This window comes from Sinohyriopsis cumingii, unplaced genomic scaffold (assembly GCF_028554795.1).
Source record: "Sinohyriopsis cumingii isolate HCF-2022 unplaced genomic scaffold, ASM2855479v2 utg003322l, whole genome shotgun sequence".
In the NCBI taxonomy this organism is placed as follows: domain Eukaryota; kingdom Metazoa; phylum Mollusca; class Bivalvia; order Unionida; family Unionidae; genus Sinohyriopsis; species Sinohyriopsis cumingii.
This window is the reverse complement of record NW_028316456.1, coordinates 92,931-105,631: the sequence shown is the minus strand read 5'-3', so window position 1 is coordinate 105,631 and position 12,701 is coordinate 92,931. Positions and strand designations below refer to the sequence as shown.

Here is a 12,701-nt window from a genome sequence, read left to right as displayed (position 1 = left end):
GAGTCGTACAAAGGACATAAAAATGGTATTAACAGCTGCCTCGCAAATAGTCCGATAAATCAACACCACAAATCTGTGTTGATACTGATGGACGATGTTGTGGTATCAGCCCCTCATCAGAGAATCAGCATCATCACGGGTGAAAGACTGATTTATCGGCATAAATCGCTAGTCGCTCAGCATTAAGAGGTTAGATATAGGACTGGTTGACCTTGTTTCAGGATAATGTGACTGAGTGGGACATCATGCTACATGTCTGTGTCATGATGCCCCGGTGCTAGACATCACTGCGGACATCGTAGCGATATGACTCAAAAGATTGTTAAAGCTACGTTAAAAATTCAAATCACACTCACACAAACAATTATATATCTATATCTTTATCTATATCTATATCTATATCTATATATATATATATATATATATATATATATATATATATATATATATAATTCCTTAAGTATATATTAGGACTGATGATCCCTTGTTATATTCTCTTGTTTATAGCATCATACAATGGATAAAATCATGCATCGTGGATACATTAGATATGAACTCGTTCTCGTTTTGTAATGCTCTATCAGTTATCACATTGTGTACTCTTTATGTTGGTCACATTCATGTCATATGTAAAGTCAAATACGATTGAAATATCCATCAATCTCATATATATTGTTTAATGTCTCTTGAAGAATATTTGCAAACATCGAGACAAAGTGGACTAAGTAGGAACATGATTAAAAACGTTGGGCTCGTCCGGGATTTGAACCCGGGACCTCTCGCACCCTAAGCGAGAATCATACCCCTAGACCAACGAGCCGTGTCGAAAAAGAGAATGTGAAGATTAATGATGGAAGTTGTATAGTATAATGCAGCATATCTCTATCTTTTTATCATTGATGTATACCTGCACCAAGTTACTTTCATGTTTTATGATACAGCGTTGCAAAATCCATAGATGACGTTGGGTAATGACGACTGACAAGATAACGCTTGTGAAATGTGCTAAAACTGAACTTATCAGTGACGATCAGATGTATGATAAAGGACATTTTGTAATAGTATTTAAAGGTTAAATTGCATCAAAATACTGAAACAGACTTTTGAAACATTGATAAACAGAATATATAAATCAAATGATAAAGCTTTACATGTTCAATGCATTACATGTATACTATATTTCACGATGAGCAGAATTATGTCACGTATTCTTTGTATTTTGTTTCCATCCTTCGGCTTACAGCAACGAATAGTCTTTGCAATTTAATGCGAAGTGATATTTAGTTATGGTGGATACTGGTCAATGATACATTACTTCAATGTTATGAATTTTTCAGACATATCGCTACGATGTCTGAAAACCATTATTCGATAACAACAAAATCTACTACAACTTATTTAGCGCCATAAGAGAAACAGAAAGATCTGCATCCAATTGTTTTTGTGTGTTCCAGATTGTTGAAATTTCTGTTAAGTTTTGGGAACACTCATTGAAGAATATAGGTGTTTCAACGACTATGTAGTAATTGGTGTTGAAAGGCAATATTACTCGACTGATTAATGTGATGTATTATCTCATCGAAACAATGTAACAAATTGTTCAATTTCTACTTTCTTTGATATTATTTAATCTGAATATCGTCATGTAGATATGACGTTATTAGATGAAAGATACATACTATTGATTATCGAATTGTCATTGCTGTTTTCACTTGTCTAGACTTATACGTGACATGCGCAAGCTAATCTGCTTATCTATATTACAATTCTGACAGCTATAGAAAATGGACATCTTTAGAACTAAAACCATCATACATGGGATAAAATCGTGCGTCGCACAGAGATAAGAAATGAGTACCTTCTCGTTTTATAGCTGTTATACCAATCATCATTTCTATGTGTGCTCTTGATGATGGCCTTGATCATGTCATCAGCAAAGTTCGATGAGATTTAATTTTCAATATACCTTGTGTATATAGTTCTTAATGTCTTTTTTGTAGAATATTTGTTTACAGGTTTGGTTGTACTATCGTATATAAATACAAAGAGGACGCTAATTTTTCATGCGAATATCGTCTCGTTTTCTTTTATAAATAACTGATATAGCACCAAGTCACATTCACATAATTCTTTGTATTGAAAATGTGTGACCAAATATCACACATTCAGTCACAATATTTACGATTCTATTTCGTTGTCATTAGTGCAGGCCAGGTGTCTAATGTTTAGACCTTCCTGTTACTGAATTACATGCTGAACGAGAGTTATGATACCCAAAGATATAACTAGTTCCTTTGACCAACGATTTATGCTGTCGAATACACCTGTCACTCTTTAGGCACACATTTGTCTTGCACTGATGTTTTTGTCAATATGTCATTGTACACAAATGTTAATCAGACCTTTGTGTAGATATATACTTTTAGTTACATATATGTATTAGTGCATGTGACCAGGTTTAGCGGTGAGATGTTTTGTGCTATTTGAAACAATTAAAATGAAGAGTTTAGAAAAAAGTGAAGAAAGATTCGGCATTATAGTAACGATAGAGACAAAGTGGGCGACGTGAAACATAATAAAATATTGGGCTCGTCCGGGATTTGAACCCGGGACCTCTCGCACCCGAAGCGAGAATCATACCCCTAGACCAACGAGCCGTAGTTAAAAATTATATCTGTTCCGATAATTGCCTGTATGACAAGTTTAATAGTGTTGGCTAAACATTTAATGCAGCATACCTCAGTGGATTTTGTCATTACTGTATGGTTTTGCTAGCTTACGGTCAAGTTTTATGATACAGCGTGGCAGAATATATAAATGACATTGACATATGATAAGTGTCAAAAAACCACTTACGAAAAGTCCACAAAATGTGTCTTCGCTAAATACAACACCATCCCAGCTTCATACTGTTAAAACACTAGTTCGTTTACTGTTCTTTTTTAAAAGTTGCTTAGACATTCCTTCTTAGCAGTTAACGTTCAGGAACTAGTCAGTAACCATTGTGAGCATTGTGTAGATTTTCAGTTTCATCAGGGTCAGCTACCAAAATATAGCCATCTTAAGACGTATGAATATATCCGTTTAATTCGACCAACAGGAAATGCTTTCATCATAGCCGATCATATAAATTATTAGGACCAACTATACACTTGAACAAATAAATATATTTTCGTCATAACAATTAAGAAATGAATTATTATCTTTAGCATATTTTTTCAACACAATAATAATACCATCCCTTTATCCCAATTCAATAAAGAGATGCATAACAATATATGTTAATACTTCTAATTCAGCTTTGGGGTTCTTTAACTACTGTATTCAAATATTACATGGAGTACTTACACAAATGGTACTACCAGATGCCTCTTTTGGCGCTCAGCATTAAGAGGTTAGTGTTAGGACTGGTCGGCCTGGTGTTAGGATAATGTGACTGGGTGGGATATCATAATACATGTCTGCGGCATGATGCCCCACTGCTAGACATCACTATAAAGTGGCACATTGCAGGTATCGAAGCGATATGACTGAAAAACTGTTAAAGCTACGTTCAAAATCAAAATCGCATCACATCACTGTTGTTTAGCGCATGGAATTCCTATAGATAACTCGGAAGAAAAAGCCAGCTTCTCTTGCAATCAATGAAACTGAGTGTTGCCTTCATGGAAATGTAAAACCTTGAGTCATTCCTTCCGGTATTTGGAGTATAAAAAAATATCTAAGCTGGAATTAACCTTCGAGTAGTGTCAAAGAATGAACTCTCCAACTAGAAATTATGGCGGCTGACGCATTTTCATTGCTGTCGATTCAACGTCCCAGAGGCATGGTATCAAATGGAACAGAAGAGATAATCGATGCTTTGAATGGTGCACTGCTGTTATATGCACCAAAAGGTTTCGCATGACAATGTGTGTAAATAATCTTTACCACGTGCCTAACGACTTTTATTAAACACTCTTGGTCTAGATTTGTAGGCGTGATTTTGGCTATGATTGCTGTAGATATTTGGAAGAAGAGACGTGTAGCATCATCTCGGATAGGTCTTCATATATTTAATTCGTTAAGTATTAGCACTGATAATCCTTTTTAACATTTCCATGCTTATATCGTTATACATGGGATACAATTGTGCACCGTAGATAGATTAGAAATGTATCTGTTTACTCTTGTTGTTGGCCATGGTCATACCATTTGTAAAGCATGATAAATTGAAATGTCTATATATCTCCTGTATGAAATTTTCAATGTCTTTTGACGAATATTAGCTTGCAGACATGATTATAAGAACCGCTATAGCTACATTGAGGACGCTGATTTTTCAAGCGTATTTTGGCACCCTTGATTTTATATAAAACAAAATTGGTATACCAACAACTCGTATTCACATAATTACTTTCCACTGAAAAATGTGCAATAATATACCATATATGTAGTCAGATAATTTACGATGACACTACATTGACAATTCTTTGTTATCAATATCAGATTGTCATTGTGTACAGGTGTTACTCAGAGCTTAGTGAAGAAATGTATATTTCATTGCTTATCTGGCTTGGCTGTTAGACGCTTTTGCTCTTTAAAGGAATTAAAACAAAATGTGGGCTTAATAAGTTTTAGTAAAGTAGGATATTATCGATGGCGACAAAGTGGGCAAATTAAAACATGATAAAATGTTGGGCTCGTCCGGGATTTGAACCCGGGACCTCTCGCACCCTAAGCGAGAATCATACCCCTAGACCAACGAGCCGTGATGATGAAATGTCTGTTCCGATAATTGTATGAATGTCAAGTTTAAAGATGGATGTTGTACGTTGTAATGATGCATACCTCGCTTTATTTATTATTGCTGTATGCCTTCACCAGGTTACGTTCATGTGTATGATCCAGCGTCGCAAAATCTATGAATGACATTGAGTAAATGACGATTGACAAGATAACGTTTATAAAAAGAGCTCAAACTGAATTTATCGGTGATCATCGAAGTTACATTTGAATGGTACATGCCCATATTAGATTTTCTTTAATGTTTTCATTGTAACCGCTTCTAAAATAGAATTCCCTGATAGCAATAGCCATTTGTTGTTATTGCATCAAAATTTGTTTCCAGTTTTCTTTGGTATTTTTGTTTTTGTCATGTTTTAGTTATTATCAAAGTAGCTGTATTTGTGTTTTAAAGTTGGAATTCCACAGAACTAGGAAATGTACATATAAATGGACAGTATCATATAATTAGTCCATTAAACACTGGATCGCGCTTGTAAAAGGCAATGTTGTCATCGTGTATACTTTGTAATCTCACGTAAACTAAAGATACTAATAGAAAAGATTTGGTGTAGTTACTTTTGGACTTATAAATACAATAACATTTCGTTGTGTTTAGCGCATGAAATTTCGATTGATGACTCGAATGGAAAAACCCGCTCGTCTAGCAATGAAAGCAAAAGAGTGTTACCTTCATGGAAGCGTGAAACATTGAGTCATTCAATCAGGTATTCAGAGTGAGTATAACATTATTTCAGCTGGAATTACCATCTTGTAGTTGCAAAAACATTACCTTTACAACTAGAATTGAGGTGGTTGAAGCTTTTGTATTGCTTTCTGTCAAGTGATATTCCCAGAGACATGGTGTAAGTTCCAACAGAAGAGAGAACTTTCCGTTGAATGTTGCATAGCTTTTATCTTATATAACAAAACATTTTGCATGCTAATGTGTCTTTGCAGACCTCACCTCGTGTTTATGGAATGCTCGCCAGTTTCTCACTCCAATGAAATGAATCTGTTTAATGTTATATTGTTTATAGGCTTTCTGATATAAATATATCATGGATCTCCTATATGTAAATCATAATGACCATATTGTTTTCATCATATATAGCCTTTGGTTAGTTCATATTAGGTCCTTTGATTCATTTGTTTTCTTAAAGTCGACTGTCAAGTAATTTGTATGTGTAATTAATGATTACGCATTATACCTTAAGTAAAATGTCCTCAAATTTCTTTTCCCCGTACAGCGTTACCCCCGAGAGTCGTTTATTGACGTTTTAAGGTATATCCAAATACGCTGTTCGGTTCACCCAATGCTGCACGAGCAAAGTGCTTCAAGTGGGAAGATAAATTACCTTGAATTCTCTAGCCGTGGATTGCACCATGATCAGGGTATTTTTAAAGTCAAGTCACACAGTAATATCATTAAGCAACACATTTTATTTTGGAGCATTCCACTTTGCAGGAGTTATCTTAAACTGTAGAGTGGTCTGAATCTGAAGGTCTGATTCTGGAAGTGTGAATTTGGAGGTTTCACAATGGGCCTGGATTTTGAGCTCTGATTTTGACTGAAGTTGATATCTGGGATGCATAATCTGGGATTCAATGTGCGATTTTGTATAACCTGTGTGCCGCTGTCAGTGGTGAACATGCCTCCGATCAATATAGTCTCCCGTGGTAAAGGACCAAAACTTCAAGACCAACGGGTCTGCAGTGTCTAAGGAGGTTTTTGATGGATTCTAGACAGAATGGGCGTGTCGGGCCATTAGTTTGGACTCAGAACGGTGGGAAATCGGAACGCACTTTTCAAAGACAAGATTGCCAGCGTTTGTATTTTGCTACGATCTCTCTGAAAATAAAGAAGCTAATTGAAAAGACTCGATGTGTTTCCTCTTGGACTTTGAAATACAATGCTATTTTGTTTGGATTACCGCATGGAATTTCGATAGATGACTCGCAAGAAAAGCTCAGCTCATCTTGTAATGAAAGCAAAAGAATGTAACCTTTATGGAAACGTGAGTCACTCTCTCGGACAGAGTAGATAAAAAATATTTTGGCTAGAATTATCCTTCCAGTAGTTGCAAAAAGATTACTTATTAAACTGTAATTTAGGTGACTGAAGCATGTTCATTACTTCCTGTCGATACAACGTCCTAGAGGTTTGGTTTCATTTGGAAAAGAAGAGATTATCTATTTAATTATCTATTAGCATTCATAGTCCCTTTTTAAAGTTGTTTATATTATCATGCATGACATAAAATTGTTCATCATATTTAGATTAGGAATGAACTCGTTTTGTATACATTAAATCAGTTATCATCTTGTCTGTGTACTTTTGATGTTGACCATGGTCATTTCATCTGTAAAGTGAATATAGTTTTAAAGATCTTTTTGCTTGTAGGATTGTTTAAGCTATCTTCTGTATCTACACTGAGGACGCTAAGTTTTCAAGCGTATGTTGTCAACCTTGTTCTTATAAATAAGTGGAATAACACCAACTCAGTCACATGATTCTTTGTACTTAAAAGTGTGAAGCAAAATCGCATACGTTGTCACATAATTTACGATGCCGTTTCATAGTCAATTAGGGAAGGACATGTATGTAATGATTATACATTTATCATCAATCTGTCATTGTACACAGGTGTTGATCGAGCTTAGTGTATAAATATATATTTCATTACATATATTTAATTCATGCAGAGACTAGCCTAGCTGTTAGACGTTTGTGCTCCTTGAAGCAATTAAACAGATAGTGAGTTTAGAAATTTAAAGTGAAGAAAAATTCAACATTATTGTATCGATCACCACAAATTGGGCAGCATAACACATGCTAAACTGTTGCGCTCGTTCGGGACTTCTCGCTCCCTATGCAAGAATAACACCCCTATATCAACAAGCCGTGTTGAAAATAAGATTTTTCCGATAATAACATGCGTATCAAGTTTAATTTTGTAAGGTGTACATTTTAATGCAGCATAACTCGATTGATTTATCAATGATGTATGTGTTTACTTGGTTACATTCATGATTTATGATACTTCGTGGCCAAATCTATACATAACATTGACTGATTATAAATGACAACAACTCACTTATGAAAAGTGCCCAAAATAAACTTAGTGACGTTTCAGAGATTTAAGAATATTTCTTACAATTAAGGTAAAATTAAAATGCGCGCGCAATGGCTGGACAAAAATAATTGTAAAAGAATTGATAAAGAGAATAAACAAGTCAAATGGTTATTGCGTATTGTTTCAATGCCTTACCTGTATATTGTACTTTAAAGTCTGCAGAATTTTCACGCATCTATACTATGACGTAATTTCCTATCCACCGGCTTACAGCTACACATTGTCTTCGCAATCTAATGTGAAAAGAAATTTGACTATAAAGTGTACTGTTCAGTTTTACTTGCTTCAATATTGTGTTCTTTCGAAAGTGAACACAATCAAGCCGTATACTAATACCTTGAATTATTTGTTTTCAAAATGTAGTTCTTTTAATTTTGTTTAACAGTCTACAAATTATCAAAAAACAACGAATAAGAGATCAATTAAGTTGAAGGCTTTAATCGAAGTTTCTTTAATGTTTTGATTTCGACGGCTTATAATAGAATCCCTAAAAGCAGTACACATTTTGCTATTGCAATAAGTTTCTTTACCGTGTTGGACCGCTCCGGTGGGCTAGTGGTTTGAGCGTCCGCCTCGGATGCGGGAGGTTGGAGTTTCAATTCACGGGCGAGTCGTACAAAGGACATAAAAATGGTATTAACAGCTGCCTCGCAAATAGTCCGATAAATCAACACCACAAATCTGTGTTGATACTGATGGACGATGTTGTGGTATCAGCCCCTCATCAGAGAATCAGCATCATCACGGGTGAAAGACTGATTTATCGGCATAAATCGCTAGTCGCTCAGCATTAAGAGGTTAGATATAGGACTGGTTGACCTTGTTTCAGGATAATGTGACTGAGTGGGACATCATGCTACATGTCTGTGTCATGATGCCCCGGTGCTAGACATCACTGCGGACATCGTAGCGATATGACTCAAAAGATTGTCAAAGCTACGTTAAAAATTCAAATCACACTCACACACACAATTATATATATATATATATATATATATATATATATATATATATATATATATATATATATATATATATATATATATATATATATATATATATAATTCCTTAAGTATATATTAGGACTGATGATCCCTTGTTATATTCTCTTGTTTATAGCATCATACAATGGATAAAATCATGCATCGTGGATACATTAGATATGAACTCGTTCTCGTTTTGTAATGCTCTATCAGTTATCACATTGTGTACTCTTTATGTTGGTCACATTCATGTCATATGTAAAGTCAAATACGATTGAAATATCCATCAATCTCATATATATTGTTTAATGTCTCTTGAAGAATATTTGCAAACATCGAGACAAAGTGGACGAAGTAGAAACATGATTAAAAACGTTGGGCTCGTCCGGGATTTGAACCCGGGACCTCTCGCACCCTAAGCGAGAATCATACCCCTAGACCAACGAGCCGTGTCGAAAAAGAGAATGTGAAGATTAATGATGGAAGTTGTATAGTATAATGCAGCATATCTCTATCTTTTTATCATTGATGTATACCTGCACCAAGTTACTTTCATGTTTTATGATACAGCGTTGCAAAATCCATAGATGACGTTGGGTAATGACGACTGACAAGATAACGCTTGTGAAATGTGCTAAAACTGAACTTATCAGTGACGATCAGATGTATGATAAAGGACATTTTGTAATAGTATTTAAAGGTTAAATTGCATCAAAATACTGAAACAGACTTTTGAAACATTGATAAACAGAATATATAAATCAAATGATAAAGCTTTACATGTTCAATGCATTACATGTATACTATATTTCACGATGAGCAGAATTATGTCACGCATTCTTTGTATTTTGTTTCCATCCTTCGGCTTACAGCAACGAATAGTCTTTGCAATTTAATGCGAAGTGATATTTAGTTATGGTGGATACTGGTCAATGATACATTACTTCAATGTTATGAATTTTTCAGACATATCGCTACGATGTCTGAAAACCATTATTCGATAACAACAAAATCTACTACAACTTATTTAGCGCCATAAGAGAAACAGAAAGATCTGCATCCAATTGTTTTTGTGTGTTCCAGATTGTTGAAATTTCTGTTAAGTTTTGGGAACACTCATTGAAGAATATAGGTGTTTCAACGACTATGTAGTAATTGGTGTTGAAAGGCAATATTACTCGACTGATTAATGTGATGTATTATCTCATCGAAACAATGTAACAAATTGTTCAATTTCTACTTTCTTTGATATTATTTAATCTGAATATCGTCATGTAGATATGACGTTATTAGATGAAAGATACATACTATTGATTATCGAATTGTCATTGCTGTTTTCACTTGTCTAGACTTATACGTGACATGCGCAAGCTAATCTGCTTATCTATATTACAATTCTGACAGCTATAGAAAATGGACATCTTTAGAACTAAAACCATCATACATGGGATAAAATCGTGCGTCGCACAGAGATAAGAAATGAGTACCTTCTCGTTTTATAGCTGTTATACCAATCATCATTTCTATGTGTGCTCTTGATGATGGCCTTGATCATGTCATCAGCAAAGTTCGATGAGATTTAATTTTCAATATACCTGGTGTATATAGTTCTTAATGTCTTTTTTGTAGAATATATGTTTACAGGTTTGGTTGTACTATCGTATATAAATACAAAGAGGACGCTAATTTTTCATGCGAATATCGTCTCGTTTTCTTTTATAAATAATTGATATAGCACCAAGTCACATTCACATAATTCTTTGTATTGAAAATGTGTGACCAAATATCACACATTCAGTCACAATATTTACGATTCTATTTCGTTGTCATTAGTGCAGGCCAGGTGTCTAATGTTTAGACCTTCCTGTTACTGAATTACATGCTGAACGAGAGTTATGATACCCAAAGATATAACTAGTTCCTTTGACCAACGATTTATGCTGTCGAATACACCTGTCACTCTTTAGGCACACATTTGTCTTGCACTGATGTTTTTGTCAATATGTCATTGTACACAAATGTTAATCAGACCTTTGTGTAGATATATACTTTTAGTTACATATATGTATTAGTGCATGTGACCAGGTTTAGCGGTGAGATGTTTTGTGCTATTTGAAACAATTAAAATGAAGAGTTTAGAAAAAAGTGAAGAAAGATTCGGCATTATAGTAACGATAGAGACAAAGTGGGCGACGTGAAACATAATAAAATATTGGGCTCGTCCGGGATTTGAACCCGGGACCTCTCGCACCCGAAGCGAGAATCATACCCCTAGACCAACGAGCCGTAGTTAAAAATTATATCTGTTCCGATAATTGCCTGTATGACAAGTTTAATAGTGTTGGCTAAACATTTAATGCAGCATACCTCAGTGGATTTTGTCATTACTGTATGGTTTTGCTAGCTTACCGTCAAGTTTTATGATACAGCGTGGCAGAATATATAAATGACATTGACATATGATAAGTGTCAAAAAACCACTTACGAAAAGTCCACAAAATGTGTCTTCGCTAAATACAACACCATCCCAGCTTCATACTGTTAAAACACTAGTTCGTTTACTGTTCTTTTTTAAAAGTTGCTTAGACATTCCTTCTTAGCAGTTAACGTTCAGGAACTAGTCAGTAACCATTGTGAGCATTGTGTAGATTTTCAGTTTCATCAGGGTCAGCTACCAAAATATAGCCATTTTAAGACGTATGAATATATCCGTTTAATTCGACCAACAGGAAATGCTTTCATCATAGCCGATCATATAAATTATTAGGACCAACTATACACTTGAACAAATAAATATATTTTCGTCATAACAATTAAGAAATGAATTATTATCTTTAGCATATTTTTTCAACACAATAATAATACCATCCCTTTATCCCAATTCAATAAAGAGATGCATAACAATATATGTTAATACTTCTAATTCAGCTTTGGGGTTCTTTAACTACTGTATTCAAATATTACATGGAGTACTTACACAAATGGTACTACCAGATGCCTCTTTTGGCGCCCAGCATTAAGAGGTTAGTGTTAGGACTGGTCGGCCTGGTGTTAGGATAATGTGACTGGGTGGGATATCATAATACATGTCTGCGGCATGATGCCCCACTGCTAGACATCACTATAAAGTGGCACATTGCAGGTATCGAAGCGATATGACTGAAAAACTGTTAAAGCTACGTTCAAAATCAAAATCGCATCACATCACTGTTGTTTAGCGCATGGAATTCCTATAGATAACTCGGAAGAAAAAGCCAGCTTCTCTTGTAATCAATGAAACTGAGTGTTGCCTTCATGGAAATGTAAAACCTTGAGTCATTCCTTCCGGTATTTGGAGTATAAAAAAATATCTAAGCTGGAATTAACCTTCGAGTAGTGTCAAAGAATGAACTCTCCAACTAGAAATTATGGCGGCTGACGCATTTTCATTGCTGTCGATTCAACGTCCCAGAGGCATGGTATCAAATGGAACAGAAGAGATAATCGATGCTTTGAATGGTGCACTGCTGTTATATGCACCAAAAGGTTTCGCATGACAATGTGTGTAAATAATCTTTACCACGTGCCTAACGACTTTTATTAAACACTCTTGGTCTAGATTTGTAGGCGTGATTTTGGCTATGATTGCTGTAGATATTTGGAAGAAGAGACGTGTAGCATCATCTCGGATAGGTCTTCATATATTTAATTCGTTAAGTATTAGCACTGATAATCCTTTTTTACATTTCCATGCTTATATCGTTATACATGGGATACAATTGTGCACCGTAGATAGATTAGAAATGTATCTGTTTACTCTTGTTGTTGGCCATGGTCA

At 35.0% G+C, this 12,701-nt stretch overlaps 5 non-coding genes across 5 annotated transcripts; all 5 read right to left on the bottom strand.

Annotated features, from left to right (window-relative positions):
- Window positions 1-748: 748 nt before the first annotated feature.
- Trnap-agg (transfer RNA proline (anticodon AGG)) lies at window positions 749-820 on the bottom strand. Its single transcript has one exon. It is a non-coding gene; the product is annotated as a tRNA-Pro (tRNA).
- Window positions 821-2,585: 1,765 nt separating this feature from the next.
- On the bottom strand, window positions 2,586-2,657 carry Trnap-cgg (transfer RNA proline (anticodon CGG)). Its single transcript has one exon. It is a non-coding gene; the product is annotated as a tRNA-Pro (tRNA).
- A 2,021-nt stretch (window positions 2,658-4,678) lies between these two features.
- On the bottom strand, window positions 4,679-4,750 carry Trnap-agg (transfer RNA proline (anticodon AGG)). The gene has a single exon. It is a non-coding gene; the product is annotated as a tRNA-Pro (tRNA).
- A 4,511-nt stretch (window positions 4,751-9,261) lies between these two features.
- On the bottom strand, window positions 9,262-9,333 carry Trnap-agg (transfer RNA proline (anticodon AGG)). The gene has a single exon. It is a non-coding gene; the product is annotated as a tRNA-Pro (tRNA).
- A 1,765-nt stretch (window positions 9,334-11,098) lies between these two features.
- Trnap-cgg (transfer RNA proline (anticodon CGG)) lies at window positions 11,099-11,170 on the bottom strand. Its single transcript has one exon. It is a non-coding gene; the product is annotated as a tRNA-Pro (tRNA).
- Window positions 11,171-12,701: the final 1,531 nt, after the last annotated feature.